Raw genomic sequence first — 24335 nt, forward strand, 5'->3', positions numbered from 1 at the left:
TTAAACACACTATGGTAAAATATCTTTCAGATATATTTAATGTCAGTTAAAGGAACTGATACTTTGGTAGTCTTTATCCTTTTGAAAATGGAAAATTATTAATATGGGCTGTGGATAAAATGGAGAGAACAGACCACTCAATAAAAAAGCAAAGACAATCAGAACTAATAAAATAAATAATAAAATAAAATAAAATAAAAAAATGATGGTTTGGGAGGATTTAGAAAATAAGAGGAAAATTAAGCAAAAACAGAGATCAAGAAGATCAATAGTGCAATGCCATCATTTTATTTTTAACTTGTCACACTGTTTAAGCATGGCTGACTTACTCAGTTACATCAGAGAAACTGAGGGCAGAGACAGGATTTCAGGCAGTTTTTTTCCAGTTGGAAACACATTAAGTCAACTTTTCTTGAACGACAGTATTAATGAGAAGGGTTCGTTCAGCACCAGTTTCAGAAAACTAGGTCTATATCAATGCTTGTTTCACATTACGTAACTAAAATGCAAGCTGGTACCTGATTGAACAGAATTGACATGGCATTATTATCAAAATCAGTCAGTGAAAAACAACCACGAAAGCTTAAGGCACACATTTTTTCTGTATTTTTTTTTGTTTTGTTTTGTTTTCCATATTGTGCAGATATTAAAAGTTCTACCTACTTATTAGAAGTGTCAACTTTCTAACCCTATATTGCTCAATACCACTGTGAAGAACAGAGATGCTGCCCAGAGCTTCAGGCAAAAATTATTTTGGAACCTAATTTTGTCAGGAAGTTTCTGTTCCGAAATGCTCCACAGAGCTGGCAGACACAACTCCACACAACCGAATACCGAATCAATAAACTCTTAGAGCTGATTTTAAATGAAAACTGTTAACATTTTAGAAAAACAAAGGGATATGAGGTACTAAAAAAGTGTAGTGGAAAAAAAAAAAATCTAACAACACAATGCACTAAAAATTCCTGCAAGAAAAACTCAAAATAAGTTAACTTAATTTTACCAAATATCAAACTGACCCTAATTAAATTTAAAGAGTCCTTGACAACTGTGAAGAATTGTGAACACAAAAAATATGAGGAATAGGAACACCGACAAAGGTTTGGTTTAAAAATCTATGAATGTTTACACCACTTGAATGAACACATTTTATGAATATTTCTGACAAAGCACAATATTGGCTTTATAACTTAAAAAAAAAAAAAAAAAAAAAAAAATAAAAAGCTAGACAAGTTGTCATGGTTACTTGTCCCACAGATTATAGCAGTCTGGCATATGCAGAAGGGGAAAAATGTTAGTAATATCTTCCTACTCACCACATAATAAAATATTGATTCTAATGGTATAAGATCTATTTGTCTATTGCCTTTTCAAGATATACTCTAATGGATATTGATATTTTTCTAAGTGTTTATTTGAGTAGTTCAATTTCCTTTTCAAAGGACAAGGTACTCTCAGAAAGATAGGGTAGTTGTTGTTGTTTTCTTCACCAAATTAAGTTGTGCTCTGTTACCTGGAGAGGGGAGGAGGATTCTCAGGCAACATCTTTTTCTTTGCCTCACTGATGGCAGCTGTAAACAAATGAAAGGAATTTATAATACAATATGGAAGAGTCCTAATAGGTTATTTCATCATCAGATAAGAGGAGTTTCTCAATTAGATAGTCAGCAGAATTTAAAATACATTTAAATGGAATTATATATATATATATATATATATATAATATATTCACAATCTCTATTATGTTAGGGAAATAATGTTCCACTTGTCTTCTATGAAAGAACACCCAGATATTAAAAACTTGTTTTTCTTATAAGGCATAGTTGATCCCAGATAAGGTACTATGTAGTTCAATGGTGTGGTCTCCTAACATACCCAAGTACATCTCTAACCTCATAATTCAGTTAAGTCCTTGCCTTAAAATTTTTTCGCTTAGACTTGTTCTAACGAAACTACTGCTGCATCAGCTTGTGTAGTATCTGTATAAACATAATCAATCTGCCAGTACACAAGCACTTACAATGAACACATTTAAGTACTATGATTGTCCTAGAGAGTGTCATGACACTATGAAAACAGAGAATTAATAGTGAAATTGCATGAAAGTGTTTCCACAACTCTTTTTTTGTGGTCATGAGGGTTCAAGCTTATATTTTACTGCACACCAGAAAACCTTCAGTGTCACCACCCCGTGAAAGACAATTCTTTGTCCCTGGGCAAGCTAGTCCAGGTAGGCACTTGTTCTGCTACCCTTTAGAACACAATGGAATTTTCTGGAGGTGAGTTGGCTACTTTGGTTATGAGCCTAGCTTTTTAACATTTACTAGATTTGAGTTCGACAGTTGCTTTAAAATCATGCTTAACATGAGTGAGAAAAAAATGCAAGATTTTTTAATATCAAGAACAGTAATTCCAGTTGCAAATGCTTATAAAAACACAGACTTTTACAGAAAAAATCTGCTTAGATAAAAACTGGAGACTAAAAACTGTTACACCAGAAAAGCTTCTTTCGCTTCTCTCACTAGTTTCCTTCTTGATGAGGTGGTAGTCAAGGACTAAGGATTCACAAACTCCTCCTCCTCTTCCACCACCTCCTCCTCCTCTTCATCTCTTTTCACTTATGGTCAATCTTCTCTTCAGTGCCTGGCAGAAGTCCTCACTGAACACTTTATTCCAGAACCACAATATTCTGTTTTAGCAGGAACAACAACATTCCCCTTCCACAGGTACTTTGTTACAGTAGGAATTCTCTCTTGCATTTTTTTGGCTATTAACCAAACTTTGCTCTACTCTGGTTCAAAACTTTCTTTCTCTCTACGTGAAATACTTGGTATTCTTCATTGAGAAATGTTGAATTTCACCATATATGCCAATCTGTACATTAAAAACATTCCTGATATAAGCTTGACTTTCTAGCAGTCAGGAACTTTGAAGTTACTCATCCCCCTACAATTCCTCTTTACATACTATGATAGCAAGCAATTGTATTTCTTCAGAGAGTAGTGTTTTTCTGTAACTTGCAGACTATTTGCATCAGAAGCAGTCTATAGACTCCTACTACTTCAAGCATGTCTGACAGCAGAAGACCCCATGAATTAGATGCCAGCGGGCTGGATGCCATATTTAAGCAAAGCATATTTTAATCAAGCTATAGGTAGGAGATACAATCCGGAGCCAATTGGCAGCTGCAAATAAACACACACCGATTTATAAGCAAGCATTGTTAGGTCCAGAAAATAAGTATTTACAGCCTCCCGTTAGTAGTTCTATTATTGACTCATAGTAGAAAACACCATGCCTGGCTGGCAGAGCCTGCCAAATCAGGTTAAAGAACAGACTGTGAAGCTTGGATTCATGATATATTGATGGTGTATCTAATTCAAGCTGTTATTTGTAATTAAAACTTAATTGTCAGATATCATATACATTTAAAATTATTCCTTTAATCCTGTTAAGATAACACTTTTAAGGAAACTTGAAATTCAGACGTTTCTTTATTATCTTTCTTCCCTTCCCTACCACCCATAAATTTGAGGTGTGGTATGGTTTAGAAAATATGTAATAGGTTAGAATAAATTACAAGATACTTTCAAAATCTGAACTATTCTATTTAAATTTTAGTGTCAAACTGTATTTTCCTCCATGCAATTCCAATTTTATTGTTTCCTTTATTTTTACTTTTCAGTGAAAAAAACACCCACACTCACACAAAACTGTTCTCTGATTTTCCATTTCTAAACACATTAAGAACCCTCTAATGCATGAAAATAATGAGTTATGATTGTAACATCTAAAACTGTTTCTCTTATGTTGATCTTAAAATGCTAAATCCTGTATTAAAAATAAAGAATTGAACTCATATATGTTCTATAGAAATTAGTTACTTCTAGATATATATTAAAATAAAAATATATATATATATTCTAGATATATATTAAAATAAAATGGAAGAACTCTGATATTAATGTTTTCACAATTTCAAAACATTAAACATTTCTACAGTTACCGTGGTATTAGCACTTATTGGGAAGTGTTTTGATGGCAAGCTGTCTTTTCAGAGGCTGAAAAATGTGAATACGGCACATACTGGAGAACATACTGAGAAAGTTTGAATGCATTCTTTATTGGTAATCTTAAATAATGTGACAAAGCAGGACTAATAAAACCCTCATCCGGTGCTTCTAGTATAACTATATATTTTATTTTATTTTTTCCCTAAGCACACTATTTGGGAAATAAACTACAAACATTGATTTGTTTCTACATCATAAAAAACAAACAAACAAACAAACAAAAACAAACAAACAAACAAAAAAACATATTATTTAGCAACTGCATCAAAACAGATCAGTACACAGGTAATCCTATACCACACTGCCTTCATCCTAGCAAACACCATCTCTGTATTTCATTTTTATGTCCCTTTTCCCATTAGTTTTCTAACACGTCCATATATGAAATAAAACAACATTTGACATTTTTTAAGTCCATAAAGCAACAAATTTTCAGTAGACAGTTTTTCTCATGTTGTATTTCCAATATAAGAATTTAAATTGTAATTCTATCTTAATATTTAAAATTTAAAAAGAGATGTGTCTCTTCTAAATATCTGGATGTATGGCACATAGTATCTTAGCACTTATGCTCTATCCATTCTGTTTGTTTTCTAAATTTCTACATTACTTTTCAAATGCTCCATTTTTAGGTTTTTCCACCCTCCCTACAATGTGATGAAAAATTAAAATTCAAGTGGTTGTTGTCATTTACACCCTATTTTGGGTAGAAAGGTTCACTCATTCTCTGAAAGGGTTCACTCATTCTATGAAGGGGCTGATCTGTATGCATTCAAGCAAACATCTGCAGTTGTTTAAATGTTACTGTCCTCTCACTTGCTGCCCTGCCCCTCAGTGCAGAGCCCCACTGACTCAATTCAAGCTGTCACAAAAGTCACCTTAAGCCATGTGACTGCACTTTGCTGACCAGGGCTCTCTAGGGAAGGTATATCCCCAAGTGGCTACAGTAATGACTAAACTAAGAAAATCTGGGAGCTTTTGTTAGATCCTAATCTACTGCACACAGATTTTCCAGATCTAGTCTGTCAGTGGAACCCTGTCCAATATTCATATTTGAACAGCACACATGCTCGGGCTCATTCCAAGTATCTAAACAGTACAGTCTTTGGAGCAAGAGATATGAAATTTCTCTCAAATCAAGAAAGACACTGCACTGAGATCTGTAAATACTCAGTTTCCTTTTGCTACATTCTTTATAGGAAATGAAGAATTAGTATAGCATCCAAGGTGATTATTGTATTGTTCCTCCTGACTGAAAAATTATTCTTAATCCAGCTGATGAAAGAACAGTATAGACATGCTTAGCATGACACTGGAGAAAAAAAGAGGTCTACTTCTCTCTGGCAACAGCATATTATAACAACAGTAATAAAACAGAAACTATGTTTTTGCTTTATTGCAGCATGCTTCCCAAGTTATTTTATAATGCAGCTTATATTTGATCTAAGATGAAACTTGTATCAGAAGACTGAGACACATATAATAAAATATAAGTGCCATATTGTACACATGTTATACTATAAAACATTGTTTAAATGTTCCTGTAAGAACTACTTAGTGTTTTGCAGTCCTCAGCATGAGCAGGTGCTTCTCAGTGTGGTCTCTTATAAAACAGTTATGTTCTCATATAAAACAAAGACTAACCAAAATTTTTTGGACACTGCCGTATTCATGAATGTAGGTCTGGAGAACTAATCTTCCATTTTATTATACAAGGATTAATTTAGATAGGAAGATTAAACATTTCAAACATGGGATAAAATCAGAATATCCAGAAAAAAATGTTACCTATTTTGAAATTTTCTTTAACATGCTTTTTCTTCTATGGAAATTCAGCTTTTCCAGTTTCAATGGCTGGCTTTTTCTCCCTGTATTACTGTAGGATTTGACACCAAATATATTCAGGCCTTAGTAAACTTGGCCTGTGTTTAGACTTGCTGGCATCACTGGAAAAGCAAAGAAGTTTAAACTTAGGCATTATTAGAAATAGTTATGTGATAATAGAGTCACTGAATATCCCAAGTTGAAAGGGACTCACAAGTTGGACTCATCAAATCCAACTTCTGGGTCTGCAGAAGACCAGCAAAAAATCAGATACTGTCTGAGAGCATTGCCCAAAAGTTTCTTGAACTCCAGCAGGCTCCTCAATGTGACCGCATCCCTGAGAAGCTTGTTGCTTTGCTTCACCACTCTCTCAGTGAAGAATCATTTCATAATGTCCAGATCGAACCTGCCCTGACATAGCTTCAAGCCATTCCCTCAGGTCACCAGAGAAAAGAGATGAGCACCTGCCCCTCCACTCCCCTAGTGAGGAAGCTGCAGGCTGCCATGAGGTCCCTCCTCAGTCTCCTCTTCCCTAGGCTGAACAAACCAAATGACCTCAGCCACACCTCATGCATTCTGCCCTCTAGACACATCATCATCTTTGTTACCCTCCTTTGGACACCCTCTAATAGTTTTATTCCCTTTGTGAAGATTGGCTATGACCAATGACTACTGATCTGTAGCCCTAATTTGCCAGATACCCCAGAAAAAGACTGTTGGGTAATGTATAAATTATATAAATAAATTTCAGATCTTTTTTGGCAAGTAAATGAAGGGAAAAAAAATGAAGAAATACATGCTATCTGCATTCACGTTACACTCAGTAATATGTACTCCATCACTCCACTTTTCAGCAACAAGGAATTTTTTCAGAAGATGAGACAAAATGACAATCCTTACTCAATGAGAGTTAAATATAAGTAAGAACCTGATATACGACTAACTGCTCTGTTCTTAATAAATAAAATCTGAGAGCTTATCTTCTACTGTTCTGGGGATAGTCACATTTTGAATATTTATTTTCTGGCTTCTATAGTTGCAAATGTCTGAAGAAGCTCCATAATCTTCCTTAAAAGTCTTCCATAAGGACACAGTCCATTTAAGTTCACCAAATACAGCATACTGATTTGCCCATGTGCTTGTAAATATGCAAGTTAAGCACTGACAGTAAAACCTAGTCTTATCTCAGTAAATTGCATCATTAGGCAAAAATAAATAATAATAAAAAGCTACGTTGTCATAACTTCCCCATGGCTTCCATCCTGTGATGTTGAGTGAAAATCACTGAAGATGCTCAAATAATTTTCTGGCTCCATCTACATGTCTTTATAATAGAGCAGACCTTAGTCCTTAAAGCCGCACTTTAAGCCAGTGTATCTTAATATACACCTGTTGAATATGATCCTCACTGGTGGACAATAATTGTGCTAACTCTTCTCCCCAAGTGTTCTGTTTGATAAAACAGAAAGAAACTCATTTCACTGAATCCGAAACAGAAAAAAAAAAAAAAAAAAAAAAAAGCTGCTTTGTTCTCTTAAATATCCTAATCCAGCAGAAACAAAGAGATGGGGAAGCTGGAAGTGAAATCAGTTTCTTTTAACAATTTACTGTGCTTTATTTTTCATCAGCTTGGAATGTCAATGTCCAGATGAACAGTATGTTTTTGAAGAAATACACCTTGCCAGCATAGGAAAGTATAATGATTTCAGTATTAACATCTGCCCAAGAATAATTTCTCTAAGCATTCAGGAGGATTTTGAGACTGAAAAAACAGCTTCATTTGAAAATGATGCCAGCTGCACACCAGAAGAATAGAGGCTACAGGAAGATTTTGGAGAGAGCTTGGATTTCAACCACTGAGTATCTTTAGCATGTATAAATTATCCCCAGCGAAAATAATAAGCAAAAAGTGAGACTTTCAGTTTGATCAGCATGGCCATGTTGATTTCCAAAACACACAAAGCAACTAAAACTGTAAAGATTCATCAGTATGAATTAACTATAAATACACCTGTATATTTTACTATCACTGCTTTGCTAAATGTTCCCAAGAACATGCTGAAATCATGAAGCTAAACAGAAACCCAATACTTTCTTTGTGCTTTGTGATTTACAATGCCTATTTTAAAAGTGGGCCTTTCAACCTGACGTACAAAGAGTAAATGCACTCCGGGAATAGTTTCCAATGGATTTCTCAAGTTTATCCATCTACTTGGAACTTTTAAAGGCAAATCATTTGACAAACATTTCCTTTCAAATGGTACTAGGAAAACATTTTTAAAAGTCATTGCATCTTTTACAAGTAAAGGAACCCATTGTTAAGCATGCTGTCAAGCTTTAAAACAACTAACTCAGAAGCCTTAAAATATCTCAGAAGGAAAAACAGAAACTATAAACAAACAAACAAAATTTAAGACCAAGTTAAACAAATCACAATTCTGTCTTGAAGAGGCAAGATATTGTTAAATTAACAAATGTCATACAATAATTTGTAGTAGATAATCTCTTACAAAATTCCAGTAATGAATCCTTGTTTCTCAACTGTTATACCGTGACATAGTCATAGCAAATCGCATGACATAATTTTAAGAGGTCTTCAAGAGTCATTCAATGGAAAGCTTTGACACAGGTAAATAGATTGGTACAAAAGAATGGCCAATTCTACTCAAACCAACTAAACCAACTAAAAATGAAAACAAAAAATTCCTGTGTTTCAGATACTTTTCATTCCCATCTGCTTACTTAGATTGAGAAGGTGACATTATCCTAGTAACTTAAATTCTATAAAATATATTACCAGGAGTATGCCATGAATGACATGCTATTTAGAGCTGTTAAACTGGAAAAAATAAAAAATAGCCTCGTACTAACAGACAAAAAAAACAACATTTGAGATGCTGCACATAGACGAATGAGACACTGCTTCAGCCATTCTCATTCATCCACATGTATAACTGAATTTACAAGAGATACTATGAAACACATATTATGATGAAAATATTTTTCTATTTTGCTATATACTGAACACTTGTGAATTTCTGTTTAACCAAAACACTTGTATGCCTTTTCACAATCAAATACTATGTAGTGTATAAAGATAGAAGTATTCAAGAGAAGCAAGAAAGGCAAAGTACCTTGAAAAATCAATGTGTACATATGGAGATTTGGATATATCTATTTCAAAAAATAATTTGTGTTTTAGCACTGCTGAAGAAGTAATTCTTAAAATACAAATTAGAAAAGTTGCATAGACCATAGTCATAGTAACAGGAAGAGCAAGGCTAAAACAACTTAGACCTTTATGCATGGAAAGCTGAAACACCATTTTCCACTGATTGCACAGCAAAGGCAAAATTAAGTATGCAAACAATATTGTGTTGTGTTTCAAATATAGCTAGTATATAGCCATTATTAGCCATAAGAAGCACATAGACCATTAATTTGGTGTATGTGTTGTGATAAATAAAATAAATAAATAAATAAATGGAAACTTGGAAAAATAGTGGTTGAATAAATAAAATAGTGAAACAGAGGGCCTCTTTTAAACATATAAATATATATATATATATAACAAACATATAAATGTCCACCCAAAATAATATAAATATTTCAAGTCAAGACAAAAATTTGTAAGAAAAGCATCCCCCTTTCACATACACATTATATGTTGAAAACTTGCTTCTTCTTTCTTTGTTTATGACCTTACATTTGAGTAATATTTAAATTTAGACTAAAACATCTTTCAGGACTCCAAATGTTTTATTGCTGCTCAAAAACAAATAAGGATGCTTTTCAGTAGATTAACTCATAAATATTATCTTAGTTGATTGTTCTAAGGTAAAACTAATTAGGAAGATTTATTGTGTAAATATGAATGATATTCAGGGACCATATTACGTCAAAACTATGTAGATGCATAAATGACATAATCATCTTCTTATTTGAAAGAAAACTTTACCCAACTTTTCCGAAAAGAGAGCAGTAATTAAATTAATCAAAATATTATGATGGTACTGTGGTTATATTCACAACTAGATACGTAAAGGCTTGATTGATTTACTTTTTGATTTTCAATGAAAAGCATTAGAATAAAAAGGATTAGACCGGCTAGCCTCAACAAATAGGAGTGAAAAATCACTTATTGGTATTAATATTGCTATAAAATTCATGGGCAGAATAATCAAAATTTATTATAGGTTTTATGTCTAAGTCATAAAGATACCTTTTCTATATAAATGTATTCAGTTGAGTTCTCGTGTTAAGAAAGCTGGCATTTTAAGTACTGTACATGTATATCATGTATATCTTTCATATGACACAACATACTTTGCAGAAAAAAAAAGAAGAAAGAAAAAAGTATTCTATTCAATTTTAATTAAACTAATTCTAAGAACATTACTGTCAGACTCTCTAAGGTATTTAGGTGTCTAAAAATAGGTTTCTATAGGTTTCTCAACAGAGCCTAAGAAAGTTAGGAACTTAACTTCCACCTTTGAGCTGCTGAATACCTTTAGCAATGCTCATTTACACTGTTCAGAAAGGTGTAAAAGTAGCTTACTGAAAATTGTGACAGATAAAATAAACCTTAGACAAAATTACTTTAAAGTTTAAAAATATCTTTATTATCTACAGCACTAAGCTATTGTGCATTTGCTGTGTATTTGAGTGTATTTGAGCAAGAAAAAAATTACAAGATTAGAAGCAAGACTTATATTTTTCTTCCTGTGGAAAATAAATCATCGTTCACTATACAGTAAATATATAAATAATCTATAAAACACAAAACTTATCAAAAATAATAAATTCATAGCAAGATAGTTAAATGCAATATTTTTTTAAATAATGTGGGGTGTTAAAATATTTTCTAAAAACAGGGGAATAGAAGTAGTAATCACAGAAAAGAGTGCCTTAAATCTCTCCTGTAAGCATTTATTTATTTATTTATTTATTTATTAAATCTCTTCAGATATCTGCACAGGCGATTGTAATGACTGACCCACATAAAAAGGGTAGTGCTGGGTCCATATGAAGGCCAAATGCTTCATTAATATAACAATCCTTCTATCTCCATCTACAGCCAAAAGATATTCAAGGCAGAATATAAGAATAGGTTAAATGAAGAGTGGCACTTCCTTTAAGTATAGAGTGTACTCTACTAAGCTATGTAGTGTTTCATAGACATAGTATCCCTGCTCATGCTGTTCTAGGTGAATCGGAAAAAAATAATAAAAAAAATAAAAATAGTTATAGCACAGGTTTTCTTCTGGTGGAAACACTGCTGACAACGTTTCAGATCTAAGGTAAGAATCAGAAAGAGAAATCATCATCATTAGTACCTGAACCCCATTAACTTCAAATTGTTTGAATTTAGGAGTGGCCTCATCAGCTGAAGACAGAGACTTTCATACCCATTACCTTCAGGTAAAAGGAGAGTACACGTAACAGTGGGTTGTAAATGTAAACTCGTGTTGTTTTTTGTTTGTTTGATTATTTATTTATTTATTTATTTATTTATTTATTTTCCTGAGACCTCTAATAGAGATGAATAATTTTAATTTACTTGCCAAATTCCTTTCTGGCCTATTGGTGTTGCAATACTATGTTGTTAAAATAAATATTTATGAAGGAGTTTTTAGTTTATTTTTATCTCACAGTTCATTTATGTGTGTAGATTTCTCAGTTAATGGCTAGTCTTGTTCACAGATTTTTTTAGGCATTTCACTTATAATCATGTTTCTAGTTAATGCTCAACTATACTATTATTATTTTTATTTAAACAAAGAAAAAAAAAAACAGAGGAATGAATATGATAGAGAGGAGGGCAGAATGAAATAAGAACACAAGGGAATAATATTGATTTGTGCAGACACCACGGACAATTGAAGCTTGTTGCACAAGTAAAAATGAATGAGGTAGAGTCTGGAAAAAGAATCTCAACGAAGAGCATACTGGCTGCATTCAAAGACTAAGATTTTAGAGAACAGGGAATGGCTAGCTTGAATGGAAAAATGGAAGAAGACATGCTGACAAAATACACTGCTTCCTGACAACTGTAAGAAGGAATGATGATAAGGTGTTGTGTGAACTATTCTGTTTAAATTAAATTTTCAACTAACCATGACAAGTGGAAGCACCTTTTCATCAACTTGGTCAGCATTTCATGAATTCAAGGAGCACATCTGCAAAGGTTTTGAAGAAAAGCTGAAAAGAGATAAGAAGGAGGGGTGCAACTTTTAAATCAAACATTTAAGGAACTTAACTGCAATTTTAGGGCAAACAGTAATACATTCAGAAAGTTACTGAGGATCGATTAAAGACAAATGGACATAGACCACAGACCTCAGAGAAGCTTACTGCATGACTCGAGAAGGGGTAAGAAAATTATTAGGGAATTAAAAGTGGAAGAAAATGATGACTGATGCAGTAAAATTCCATGGATCCACTACAAAATAACTAAGAAGAAAAAATGTCAATTATTGCTCTACATAAGACTGAGCTCAATTACAGTTAAAACTGGCCAGTACTGTGGTTTTTTTTTTTTTTTTGTGGTTGTTGTTGTTTTTTAATATGTTAACAATAAAAGGGTGATCAGAAAAAAAAAAAAAAAAAAGAAAAAAAAAAAAAAATAAATAAAAAAAAAAAAAACCGGGACAGTATTTAATGAGGATGGTCAACTCTCATAGACAGGGACATAGGCAGCAAATAAGAAATGTTTAATGCCTTCTTCTCCTCTGTTTTCAACATCAACTCCAGGCACCCTGAGTTGGAGGACTGTGACTGCAGTAATGATAAACTCCCAGCAAACCCCAAAGTTGTGTGGGATTTGTTGGTCCACTTGGATACCTATAAATGTATGAGGCACAATGGGATTCACCCCAGAGTACTCAGAGAGCTGGCTGATGTCATTGTGAGACCTCTCTCAATTATTTTTTAATGGTCTTGGGAACCTGGAGAGGTCCCAGTTGACTAGAATTTGGCAAACATCATTCCAAGGGGAAGAAAGAAGACTGCTAATTACAGGTCTGTCAGTCTCACTTCAGTTCCTGGTAAAATTATGGAGAAGATTATTATGGGAGTTATTGAAAAACTCCCAATTGTCCAAGAAGGACAATGTGGTCATTGGTCATAGCCAATGAGGGTCCAGAGGGACCTGAACAGGCTTGAGAGGTGGGCCTGTGCAAATGTCATGAGGTTCAACAAGGTCAAGTGAAAGGTTCTGTACCTGGGCCTGAGCAATCCCAAGCCTAAATGTAGGCTGGTTGGAGAATGGATTGAAAGCAGCCCTGAGGAGAAGGACCTGGTGGTGTTGGCTGATGAGAAGCCCAATATGAGCCTACAGTGTGTGCTTTTGCAACCCAGAAAGCCAGCTGTATCCTGGGCTGCATCAAATGCAGCATGACCAGCAGGTTAGGGAAGTGTTTCTCCCCTTCTGCTCTGCTCTCTTGACCCCCCACCTGGAGTACTGTGTTCAGCTCTGAGGCCTCCAGAACAAGAAGGATGTGGATGTATTAGAACAGGTCCAGAGGAGGGCCATGAGGATCATGAAAGGCTGGGGCACGTCCCCTGTGAAGACAGGCTGGGAGAGTTGGGGTTGTTCAGATTGGACAGAAGGCTCCAGGGAGACCTTGTAGTAGCCTTCTAGTACCTATAGGGGACTTATAGGAAAGCAGGAGAGGGACACTTTATCAGGAAGTGTTGTTCAGACTGGAGAGTAGAAGGCTCCAGGGAGGCCTTCTAGTACCTAAAGGGGATCTACAGGACAGCTCTGGAGGTAGTCTTTGTCAGGGAGTGTAGTGATAGGACAAGGAGTAATGGCTTTAAACCAAAAGAGGGGAGATTTAGATTATATATAATGAAGAAATTATTTACTCATGGAGTGGTGAGATACTGGAACAGATTCCCCAGAGAAGCTGTGGATGCCTCAGCCCTGGAAGTGTTCAAGGCGAGGCTGGATGGGGCTTTGAGAAACCTGATCATGGTGTTCCTGCTCACGGTAGGGGGATTAGAACTGGATGATCTTTAAAGGTCCTCCCAACCCAAACCATTCAACAATTCTAATTGACCTAGGGAAGCCAGTTGATCTAAACTTTTAGATTTCAGTAAAGTTTTCAATACCAGTTCTCACAGTATCCTTCCTGAAAAAATGTGTAGCGTACAGTTCAGGCCCAAAGGATTGTAGTAAATGGGGTTACATCATGCCGGTGGCCAGTCACTAGTGAGATTACCCAGAGATCCATTTTAGGGTCAGGTCTCTTTAATGTTTTCATAAATGACTTGGATGTAGGACTAGAAGGTGTATTGGGTAAGTTTAAAATTGGAAGGAACTGTTGACTCCATCCAAGAGAGGTGTTGCAGAGAGATCTTGAAAACTTTCTGGGCATTCATCAACAGTATGAAATTTAACAACACCAAGTGCTGCATTCTGCACCTGGGACAGGAGAACCCTGGATACGTGTAAAAAAACTGGGGAGTCAAAAGGCTGGAGAGAAGCCCTGTGGAAAGGAATCTGGGGGTTTTAGTTGACAGCAAGCTGAATATGGATGAGCAGCGTGCTCTGGCAGACAGGTGGGCCAACCATACCCTCGGGTACATCAAGCATGGCATTGCTAGCTGGTCAAGGGAAGTGATTGTCCCACACCACTCTGTGCTGGTGCAGCCTGACCTTGAGTACTGTGTGCAGTTTGGAGCACCATGGTATAAAAAGGGAATAAAACTATTTACTGTGCTTTTTTTTTCACCAGCTTTGAATGTCAAGGGGCAGGTGCTCATCTCTTTTCTCTGGTGACCTGAGGGAATGGCTTGAAGCTATGTCAGGGCAGGTTCGATCTGGACATTATGAAATGATTCTTCACGGAGAGGGTGGTGAAGCAAAGCAACAAGCTTCTCAGGGATGCGGTCACATTGAGGAACCTGCTGGAGTTCAAGAAACTTTTGGGCAATGCTCTCAGACAGTATCTGATTTTTTGCTGGTCTTCTGCAGACCCAGAAGTTGGATTTGATGAGTCCAACTTGTGAGTCCCTTTCAACTTGGGATATTTTATGATTTTATAATTCTATGATAATTTAGTCTTGGGTCAACTAAATATTTATTCAAGCTTCTTCAGTTACTTTATCACACAAGTATTTTCGCTCTCAGAAGAAATCTCTGAAAGATAAAAGTACTATTTTTATATATTTTTTAACACTTTTTTTTTTTTTTTTAACTTCTGGAATCCTATTCTTGACCTTATCTAACACTTTGATCACTTTGATATCTCAAATCAACAATATAATAACAGATAATGGTTTAATACTCGAGGAAAGGAACATTCAAAGGTAATGTATACTTTTGTGTCCCAAGGATTTTGTAGTGAGCAAAAACATTTTGTGTTTATCACCTGAAATCCTGGCATTCACGCAGATGCTACTCATACATGAAGCAGAAGCTAGAAGATTTGTTTAATCAGCCCTCTGCTTTTAAGGAATTTTTATATTCCACATTACTCCAAAGATAAAAATATTGGTATTCTGACTTTGCACATTGCTTTTTCTTTGCTGACTGAACTCCTTTTAACTCCTTTTAACTCCTTTTAAGGAGTTCAGTTATTACAATAGGAGATGAAGCATGGTGGATTTATACACGTGCAGCCATGTACAGTTCTTATTTCTCATGATGAGGCTATGATTGCACATGTAGGAGGATAGCTTCCTAGAGAAGAAGTGAACATTAGAATGATAAGAGAAATCTTTGCCAAAGGCAATATTGCTTACTCCTTACTACATTCGTAACCATGAAAGCCCAAATAACTGTATTCTTATCTCTCCTTTTGCTGTTAAGCACTACAGCAGATCACTTGTTTTTCTTGTCCTGAGGCTCCAACTGTTTTCATGGTTATTTCATTGCTCTGTTTCTACCTTGCTGCATGGTTTCTGCAGATGGGTACTTTTCTTGACTATACTGTCAGTGCATAATAGCCCTTGGCACTTCCACTTTAGTGCCATTATATTTAATGGCAAAATGCTTCAAGCAGCTGCAACTTGGATGCTGTATTTTCTTATTTTCTTAGGGCCAAATGGTTTCCTGGTGAACAAAAAAATCACAGGAAAAAAAAAATAAATAAATAAGGGGGGGGGGGGAGTGTGAATTTTCATGTCAAATGAAAGATTAAGGTATGAAAGAAAATAAATTTCTGTGTCCTGGGAACTGTATTTACCAGCCATTGTGTCACTGCAACCATAAATTTCCAAGGAGTACCTGTGAGGTTCAGCATTACCTTTAGAGCAGCTTTCCAGTCTATGTTCCAGGAAGCATTCTGACAAGAAAAACTAATCCCAAACTTTGTTCTCCATTTTGCACCACCTTTAAGACCGGAAACACAATAACATACATAAAATAATCATCATCATCATCATCATCATCATCATCATCAAACTTGAAAAATTTGATTAAATTAACTGTTTGTGGGGAACATAAAAATCCACCCATGGTCTCTGAAGGAGTTAGTCCTCTTAGAAAATTGTAAGTATAGCACTACTTTAGAGAAGGTACACTTAATCTTTCTTGCCCAGTGTACCGCTCTTTAAATTGTCTTTGTATACAGCTAGTCACAGACTGTTATAGGGGAGAACTGCAGATCTTAAGACCTTAAGATCTTAAGACCTCTTAAGATCAAACTTCAGGACATACAGAGTCAATTGTACTTTTGAGTTCCAGAGTTCCAGCTAGGAATTAAAAAGCTATGAAAGTTTATCGCAGAATATTTTTGGCACATGGTCAAAAAATCTGGATGCACTCAGGAAATAGTAGAAGCACTCAGAAAATGGTAATGAAATTGGCCCCGTAACTATGAACAAATTATCTATTGCATCTTGACAATTCCAGTTATCATAAAAAGCTAGTAAGAGATGTATATTCTCCATGTTAGCTAACTAAACATTTTCATGCTGGAAGACTCTGGTCATAATAGCTAAAATGATTTTGAGCTTTCAGCTGCCTATCTTAAGACGAGGCTCACAAATTACTGAAGTATTCAAAATCGTTATGAAAATTCTGGCCTTTACTCCTGCTTTCCCTCCGCTATATTCTTTATATTGTATAGAATTATCGCTGCTACGATTAGGAGTTCAGGGTAGAGAATCAGTCACTAATTTATATGGATATATAATACTTAAAAAATTAGGAACAGTCTTACCAAATCTAGATTATTCCTTCTATAGAAGTCAAGATAAACATATAATAGAAATAGAATACATACTGACACACTGGACCCAAAATTATTGATGAAAAGAGAATTTTTTGAGACAAATACCTATAATCTACATGCAGAAGTCATGAAAATGAGGAGGGGAACAGAAGCAATGAACATGGAGAGCATTTTATTCCCTTCATAGCCACTAAAATGTATTCCTCTGGACCTCTTATATAAATGCTAGATCTGTTTTAATCTTTCCAATGGGTGGAAGTCAGTAGTCTGGGATAAAGCTAAAAAGGATGAATAATGTCGTTCTGTTCTCCTCCTGATGGGACTGTATTTTCGTTGTTCTGCAATTCTCCTCTAATAAATTTGCCATGAGAAGGAAGGATCTGGGTTCATGTGATTTGTCCAGAAGAGCATGCAATGACCGGATTTTTATGAAGAATCCAAGACACATAGTTAAGATTCAGAGGTGATAAACAGTGAATTAATTGCATTTATTGAGAGAAACAAACAAACAAACAAACAAACAATAACGTGTTCCTAGTTATGCTAAGCAGCATTCTGTATGCATAAGCATGATGTGATTGCCCTTGCATTCTAAAGAGTTTGGAGAAGTATGAAAGACAAGAAGAGGCATTTGAAATTTTATCGAGGAAGAAAGTCTTCTAACTTGATGAAAAACGGCCCATTACAGGCCAATTCTATTCTAATACTATTGGAGTGCATTTTAAGGTTATTCTATTAGGTCCATTGAACAGACGGTTATTTTAGATTTGTATATTATGTCATTAAACTTCGTTCCTGAACATGATTTTCACTTTTTCTTTAAATGTACTAACATAAAATTAACATTATTTTGTCTTTAAAACTCTCACTATGAATTCAAACACACAATTTCTTAATTTAAAATAAAAAATTAGAAGGATATACAATGTCTATGGATTTTATTTATTTATTTATTTTAATTCCAATGGAAATTGTTATTACATTTCATGTAAAGAGAAAATAAATGAGCCATGAAGTCCTCTGTGTTTCTTTTCTCTACTGAAAATAAGACTGAGCATTACACAACTATTGCATATTGCACCCAAGTATTAACTCAACCAGTTATTGATTTTGGTGATCAGGAAAACGTACTAAAATCTATTTGGGATACTAGAAATATTCAAAATTAAGGACATATATTTTGTACTGACATACTAGATATCATCTACTCTCTCACATTTCCATAAGGAAAAAACACAAGTATTAATACTGTTCCAGATGTAAACTGTAGAAGGTTAATTTACAAAAAGCTAGTTGGGTATTCTGAGACAGTATCTCATGCATCCTGCATGTAATTTTAGAGTTAGTGTATTTAGTGTAAAGAGCCATAAAAAGATGTGTCCTTTTCACCTTCTCAACCATTAGTCTTATTCATCTGTCACTGGTTTCACCTCACTTAAGTCTTTCTTGTTTGCAGAAATAAAGTGACAGCCAGCAAAACTGTAGTGTACTTGTCTCCACTTGACATCTCCTCAGAGATATCCCACTAGTGAACTCTCTCTCCCACTGTTGTTTCAGCCCTGCCAACACCGTTTTAAAAGTATAAGTAACATGCAACTTTAAACAATGTGTAAATTGTCTATTTTGTTAACTTTCCCAGCTTTTTATTTATCTGTGTGTAACATAATGAGCTATCACAGAAGATTTCTTTAAGAAACAGGTTATCTGCTATTCTAAGACAACATAACTCCATCTATTTAAAAACATTTCCACAATTAAATGCATATTTCTCCTAAGAAAGTCTTTTGCACAAAAATATTGATATAGACATGACTTTCTCACTTGTTAAAAAAACTTACATTTAAATCCTTTCTCATTTCAGCAGAGGATATTAGAATCATAGAATCACAGAATATCCTGAGTTGGAAGGGACCCACAAGAACCATCGAGTTGAACTCCTAGCTCCACACAGGTCTACCCAAAAATTCAGACCATATGACTAAGAGCACGGTCCAAACACTCTTCCTAATATCCAGCCTGAACCTCCCTTGTTGCAGCTTGACACCATTACCTCAGGTCCTATCAATGGTGACTAAAGAGTATAGATCCGTGCCTGCCCCTCCACTCCATCTCATGAGGAAACTGTAGACCACAGTGAGGACTCCCCTCAGCCTCTTCTTTTCCAGGATGAACAGGCCAACTTTCCTCAGCCGCTCCTCATACATCTTCCCCTCTAGGCCTTTCACTGCCTTAGTAGCCCTTCTCTGAACACTCTCCAACAGTGTCATGTCCTTTTTTGTACTGTGGTGCCCAGAACTACGCAAAGTACTCAAAGTGAGGCCACACCAGCGCATAGTAGGACAATCACTTCCCTCGACTGACTAGCAATGCAGTTCTTGATGCACACCAGGTTGGCCCTCCTGTCTGCCGGGGCACACTGCTGGCTCAAATTCAGCTTGCTGTCAAGCACAACCCCCAGATCCTTCTGGGGCTGCTGTCCAGCATCTCATCTCCCAGTCTGTACTTATAGCCAGGGTTGCCCCATCCCAGGTGCAGGACCCGGCACTTGCTCTTGTTAAACTTCATGTGTTTGGTGATTGCCCAGATCTCATTTGAAAAACTCTGAACTGATTAAAACAAACAAGACAGTGCAGAAAGCATATAGTCCTGTTCTCATTTTAAGGTCTATGCAAGAAAAAAAATATACAAAATCTCATATATATATATTGATCAAAACAAGGCCATGGAAGAAGGACCATTTAGTACAGCTTAGTGGGTAGTATTGGTGGTAGGTGGACGGTTGGACTAGATGATATGGTAGGTCCTTTCCAACCTTGTGTTTCTATGATTCAATGCTTCTATCTTCTGACTTGTTGTCTACATTTCCATGGCTAGCCAAAAGATTAGATTATATTAGAATGGAGGCAAGGAGAGAGTGGAGAAGGAAAACTGATAGAAAATTGTCCAATAACCCTCTTTTGCAAAGAATGAAATCATTGTTGTATTAAATGAATGTAACAAATGAAGTCAGAGACAAAACTGTCACTGACTTCCACAGGCCCAGAATTTTCGATCTATGCACACAAATATAAACAGACAAATGGATATGCAACAAGATTAAAGCATTGGAAGCATAGATTTCCCTAGCATTGGAATCATATTTTTGTCAGAGTTATAGAGATAACACCTCACACTTGGTACATTTAAATTTTATTTTACTTGTCCATGTCTAAAAATTTGCATAGTTATTTATGGAAAGTTGTATATGCATGCCAAAGACATTTGGGTAGTCCTTAGAAGTTATCACAATCTAATCAACAGTTATAGACACAGCTTTATAATGCTCTAGGCTCATTTTGGGGCACATTCAACCTCACATGTTTCATTTTCACAAAATCCAAGCTGTTTTTGTGCTGAACCTAACACACTTCCAAGATCATCCTCTTCCCCCTCAAAAAAACCTGCTATATTCCTGCTACAAAACTGTGGAAGATGTCTTTGGTTTTACATGTCTGCATATTTGTGTGTGCAAAGTCATGCACAGTACTCATCATTGTTGCTGTAGGAATGATATGGAATGTATAAGGATATGTATAAGGATATGTAGGGACATACAAAATATAGCTCTCTGTAATGTATGTCTACACTTCAGTTAGTCTTTATAGCTTCGTTTATACTCAATAAATAAAAATAAAGAGGTCTAGAATGAGATTCACAGCATGGTAAACCAGCTTATGGCAGATATTTAAAATATTTAAAATATTTAAAAATATTTAAAAGAAGAATGTGGGAAACCATTATACATGGCTTACCACGCAGTTGAGACACTTGAGGAAAATTCACATTCATTTGAAAGATTCTAAAAATAGGTATCTTAAAAAAAAAAAAATAATAAAATCTTGCTTTTTATTCAGGTCTTAAAATCCCTCCAAGTAATTTTTTTTTTTTTTTTTTTGTTTTTTTTTTTTTTTATTTTTTAATTTTTTTTTTTTTATTTTTTACTTGTAAGTAAACAATTTGTAAAAGAATATAAAGTCATTTTTTTCAGACTATAACAATACAAAATATTTACTCAACTAAAACAAACTGCTTAACTGCTTTGTTTAATCAGAAATAAGCATTTTCTGGTTTTGCACTTTGTCAGGAACATGAAAAAGAATCATGTTGCTAAGAAAGAAGCAGAGAAAGGTTTAATGAATTCTGCATACCTTAATTAAACTTCACATTTTTACTTTTAATCATCTGAAAAAAACTATTAAAATCTTGTGGAAATGATATTTTTTCAGGTGTGTCCAATTATTTATGTGTCTTATTATTTATGAGGACCACTGATTACATAGGACCTGTGAAATGAATTACTTACTAAACTGGCTGTTATAGCATGCATGTGAAGCATGAAGTGGCTTATCCTTCAGATATCTTCCTGACTTATTTACTCTGTCTTAAAATTCCAGTTTAGATGATTCTATTAATAATTCAGCACTGTATTTTTTCCAGTGTATTAAAAAAAAAAAAAAAAAAAAAAAAACTGTTTTCCCTAGAAAAATCTATATTTACAAGATGTTACTTGATTTTGTTGTTGTTGTTGTTCCAAAATTAGAAATGCACGTTGATTTTGTAACTAAACACATTCTGTCCTCACTTAAGATTTTTTCTCCTGTATATAGTTACATTTCCTCTTCATAGATAGGTTCATTCTCAGTTCAGGATTAACACTGTTGTCCTAGTAAACTAATAAATTTAATTCAAAGTTCTAACAATTACATTTTAAGTCTTCCAGACAACTGCATTTGAGAAATCATCATTCCTATCATAACAACTGAGCTCAATGAATTTGTTCCACCTTTTTACTCCAAGTTAAAATATAACTTTATGGGAGCAGGGAGCATTCTAAATACAAACCCTGTGGTTGTTGAATATTTCTCTCTGATATGGGAGGAGAGATAACATGATCGGGAAGGTGGTTTTCTCATGATGAGGTTCATTCTTTGAAAGCTGGCTGTGCTGGCTCCTGCAGTTTCCCTAAATACAGGAAGCTCAGCTGCATAATTTGTGTCATTTTTGTAATGCAGAAACAGAGATTTTGAAGTTTATCTGGAGTTGCCTGGACAGTATCTGGTTTTGTTGTTGTTTTGCAATAACATATTTTAGATGATTTTCTGTATAAAATACCACAACATGAAAAGGGAGGTAACAATAAAAGGACTTAAACCCGGTGTCTTGTATTCATTTATCTATTTTCTGAACTGTATTCTGAGCAGGACTGTATCTTTTTATCATAATTTAGAGCAAGGGATGGGAATATATCTTTCCCCCAAAGGAAAATATAATAAAGCTTTGCAATGAGATGATGTGACTATTATGGCAGTCCCTGTCCATCAGTCCTATCACCTGAAATAATGCAGAAAGCACCTAATTCCTACCTACCCTGAACAATTATGCTTAGAAATTTCAAGGCTTCAGAAGGAAATACAGGCTTCATAATGGAAAACTATGTTACTAAGATCAAGGGAAAAGAAAAAAAAAAAAAGAAAAAAAAAAAAAAGCTACATTTAATTTCATAATTATTGTCTACTTAAAATCATTAACTATGTTTTGCTTATATTCCCAAATAAAGTGTGATTAATGGCAAAAGGCTCCAGGACAGAACTTGTAATTTTTTAATTACCAGAATTCTGTAAATTGAGAACTATATTTATATTGTACCATTATTATTATTTTTAGCATCAGTGACATACAAAGGAAGACAAGGAGCAGAGGAGTAAGTCTGAGGCTTATGTGTCATCTGCATGACAATGTCTCCCCCAGCTACTCCTGAATGCTTTGATGTTCTCCCCAGTATATCTCTATTGCAAATATGCAGGTTATTATGAATAATTTGCATATTCATATTTATAATGAACATTTTATTTTGAATACAGAGGCATTTATATATGCCAGTGATTATGAACATGTAGCTTCACTTATTATAGCAGAAGGAGACAAAGACATGCATCCTAGTAATTTTCTAGAAATCCCATAGAGATGAAATCACACCCTTAGGTATGACAAAAGCACAGACTTTTTGCTAAACAATTTCCTGGTGAACCAAATTCATGCAAAGAATGATGATGAATCAGAATAAAAGCATGCATTAAGTCTATGTAGTGCCATGCAAAATGTAACTCAGTATTTTATTTTTCTGAAACAATGAAAACATGGATGTTGTAGATAATCTACTTACACAGGGTACCAAAATCTATATGGCAAAGCAGTCCAGAAAATATTCATTGCTGCTACCAGTAACTGTCTTTAACTGGTAATTTAACTGGTAATCTCATTTTTCTTGAAATCCATTGGAGAAACATGGAAGTTGATTTCATAATATGAGTCTCAGTCACCAATGAAACAACGTGGGTCAGAGTCCATGTAACAATAAAGCAAACAGGTTCTTCTGGTAAAGGAATCCGAACTGAAGTCATATTCTTAATATGTGTAGGTTATTAGAATCAAAAGTAAGATTTTACAACATTAATATTAGATAGATTAAACGAATGACTTTTCACTATAGGCTTAAAAGACAATGGAAGGATGCCTTTGAAATCCAACACATGTATAGATCTTGTCCTACCTAGAACTCCAACCAGAAGCAGTTCTCTTTAGTTTCTCCCACTGCAAGATCATCACTTTCTCTCTTTCCTGGTATTTCCTCTGGGAAGAGAGTAATTAGCAGTCAGGGATATGGGAATAAAAGATTTTTCACATGGGCAGTTTTGGTGGGTGGACATCAGCCAGCAGCCAAATATCCAATCTGTCTCTCACTCTTTCCCTTCTCTATTGAGATGGAAAGAAAAATAATAGGAAAGCAAAAAGACTTGTGGACTATAACAATGACAGTTAATAAGATAAGAATAAGGTGTGTGTGCAAGCAAAGCAAAAAGAGGAATTCATTCATTACTTTGCATCTGCAGACAAATATTCAGCTACTGACAGGGAAAAGGAGCAACAGCATAATCAAAGGTTGTTTCAGAAGAAAAGTGCCACATGCTGCATTTTCAGATTGTTTGGGCTTTGTTGTTGTTGTTGTTGTCCCATCTACTTGTTTTCTAATCAGTTTTTCAGGGAGAAAAATGTCCAAAATGTTTAGTATTTCCTGACCTCTTTTTTTTTTTTTTTTTTTTTTTTTTTTTTTTTTTTTCCACGCTGTAGGAATCATAGAATCATTAAGGTTGGAAAAGACCTTTGAGATCATCTTTTTTCTCCTTTGTTGCCTATCCCTTCTGAAGAGCTTATAAAC

At 34.8% G+C, this 24335-nt stretch overlaps 1 non-coding gene across 1 annotated transcript; it reads left to right on the forward strand.

The window, feature by feature from the left end:
- Positions 1–21982: 21982 nt before the first annotated feature.
- Positions 21983–22139, forward strand: LOC116485253. Its single transcript, XR_004252851.1, has one exon. It is a non-coding gene; the product is annotated as a U1 spliceosomal RNA (small nuclear RNA).
- Positions 22140–24335: the final 2196 nt, after the last annotated feature.

Source organism: Aythya fuligula, chromosome 1, assembly GCF_009819795.1.
Source record: "Aythya fuligula isolate bAytFul2 chromosome 1, bAytFul2.pri, whole genome shotgun sequence".
NCBI classification, from domain to species: Eukaryota; Metazoa; Chordata; class Aves; order Anseriformes; family Anatidae; genus Aythya; species Aythya fuligula.